The sequence below is a fragment of the Bufo gargarizans genome, chromosome 5, assembly GCF_014858855.1.
Source record: "Bufo gargarizans isolate SCDJY-AF-19 chromosome 5, ASM1485885v1, whole genome shotgun sequence".
Lineage (NCBI taxonomy): Eukaryota > Metazoa > Chordata > Amphibia > Anura > Bufonidae > Bufo > Bufo gargarizans.
The window spans coordinates 324,213,079-324,215,639 of record NC_058084.1 but is presented as its reverse complement, the minus strand read 5'-3'; the positions used below and the strand labels follow the sequence as shown (position 1 = coordinate 324,215,639).

The 2,561-nt window shown below is 40.0% G+C and overlaps 1 long non-coding RNA gene across 1 annotated transcript; it reads left to right on the top strand.

Annotated features, from left to right (window-relative positions):
- Nucleotides 1-678: 678 nt before the first annotated feature.
- On the top strand, nt 679-2,219 carry LOC122938635. Its single transcript, XR_006390042.1, has 3 exons — nt 679-756; nt 1,732-1,782; nt 2,201-2,219. It is a non-coding gene; the product is annotated as an uncharacterized LOC122938635 (long non-coding RNA).
- The last annotated feature ends 342 nt before the right edge of the window (nt 2,220-2,561 follow it).

Sequence of the window (2,561 nt, the reverse complement as noted above, 5' to 3'; positions counted from 1 at the left end):
TAAGCCAAAAATGAATTAATACCATTGGGTTTGGAGAGGACTTAATGAAATATTACATTTTCAGCAAATAATTGTTTTTTTTTGTACAATGTACGTTTTACAAATTTTCTATGTATTTTTTACATCAATTCCTCATGGATTCAAGAGCAGTTATTGAAGGAGAACCTTTACTATTTCCTGATAAGGGTTAAAATGAGTCCTGGTTGTTATACTGGAAATAAACCCTGAAGGTTCCACCTGATTCACAGGAGCTTTACAACAAGGGGCCCCGTTACCTTAATAGCAGCGTCCTGCTGTCTATTAGACTGCAGGTAGTAATGACTGTCACAGCTTAGAGCTTCTGGAAGATTCTTAGAAATACATAAAGGTGTTAGGTGATGAGCGAGGGCAAGGGGCTCGCATTCTTCTTGTCCATTGGCAGTCTGCAGCAGAAATCCATGACGATCTGATACAGAAAATATATCAGGAAGTTCACATGGACATATTTTCATCAGTATTTTGTGTCAGTATTTGTAAGGTCAAATCCGGAGCGGCTCCGAAACACGGAAAAAGGTGTTTCCATTATTCTTTGTCTTTGTATGTTTGATTGAAAATACTGAGCTAATACTGACTATGCGAAAGTGGCCTTAAACTGCTATTTTGTCCTATATATAATATATCCAGATCCCTGTATTTAACGCTCTATAACATCTTGTTACATTGCACTTTACTTGTATGTAGATGGACAACAGCATGGATTCCTTTGAAGAGGACGAGGTAATTGCCACGTTTGTGTTCATTTTCATTTTCTCCTTCAGATACGAATAAGGCCTCTTGCACACTGCCGTGTTTCACGGCCGTATGCGGGCCGTGGAACCGCGGCCTGGATCCCTCCTGAGAGCAGGAGCGCACGGCGTCACTGGTTGCTATGACGCCGTGCGCTCCCTGCTGCCGGCACAGTACAGTAATACACTGGTATAGATCATACCAGTGTATTGCTGTATAGCGGCGGCAGCAGGGAGCGCACGGCGTCATAGCAACCAGTGACGCCGTGCGCTCCTGCTCTCAGGAGGGATCCAGGCCGCGGTTCCACGGCCCGCATACGGCCGTGAAACACGGCAGTGTGCATGGGGCCTAAAGAAGTAATATATTAAGGCCTACTTTTTTTGGTTTAAAAAAAAAACAAAAAACTTCTAGTCTTATCAATAGTTTATATAAAAAGGGGTTCTACGGGCTTAACCCCTTCCCGACCGCCACCATACATGTACATCAAAAGTCACATCTTTGAATATGATACCCCCTCGCAAGGATAAGTGGGCATTTTATCCAGTGGGTTTCTGCTGTTTTATACAGCGGACACTCTGTGATCACAGATATTTATCCCCTCAGATGCTGTGATCAATTGTGCTGCACTCCTGAGGTCTGAACGGCTTCCCTGCATGAAGATCGGAGAAGCCGTTTGTTTTCTGTGATTGCCTTGAACCTTAGGATGCAAACTCATAAAACTGTTGCAGAGTGGCTTTTTTTCCAATTCCAACCGATTTGGAATTTTTGATAAGCTTTCCACTACATAGTATCCAATATTAAAGGGTCATATTTGAACATACCCTTAGCCGCCCTATAAAAATCATTCAGGCTTTAACATCTAGATTATTACTGAGAGAACTCACATTTGATAAGTAATTAGGAAATATGTTATTTCTATAGTTTATAGATATAATTCATCACTAAGTAGAATATGCCGTGTTCTAGGTCACTGCTATGGAGGACATGAGAGAGATGCTGCGGATGTTTGAGGAAGAAGTAAGTGATATCAGTAGATACTGTAATCATATTTGTTCCAGTATATTGTATATCTAAAGGCCATAGATGTTAGATTTTTATTTATCACAAATTTTACAAGTTTTGATGGGTTGTCTAATGTTTCTGTGGATATCTCTGCTATACCCAAGATCTATGGAAATAAATAGTCTTACATCAGTGGGTGTGAAAAACTGTGTCAGTGAGCGGCACAGACCGTTACAGTATTCTAGGGGAAGGTAGTACACTATATGTGCGCATTTATTACATGGTAGCAATTTATCAAATAAGTAGAAACCCACCTCCCCTCCTCCAAAAAAGTAAGTCTATTCCTTCACAGCCAAATCATTTTCATCTCTAAGTTCCCAATAACATATTTTTTTTATTTTTTTATTTACAATATTCAATCATATTTTGACAGAGAAGAGAAGACGGACTGAAGATGCTTGAATGCTATGTAAGTGATGTTACAAATCATTATTTTAAAGCAAATTATATGCATTGAGTCTTTCTATGCACCAAAAAGTCAATACAATTTTCCCAAATTGGATTAAAATATTCAGTTTTGTTTCCCCCAAAAAAATAACAGTGCCGCCTGGGTCCATGGGATGTGCCTGGTACAGTAGTTCAGCCATAGTCACTAGAAAATGGATGATCTTCATTACCAAACACAGAAAATGGACAGATATGGAGCTAATGATGGGGGTTGTCTGATCTCTATAGCTATGTTCGGGGGCCATTTTCTCCTATGACTAGCTAATCATGAAGTGGGTCTTACAGCA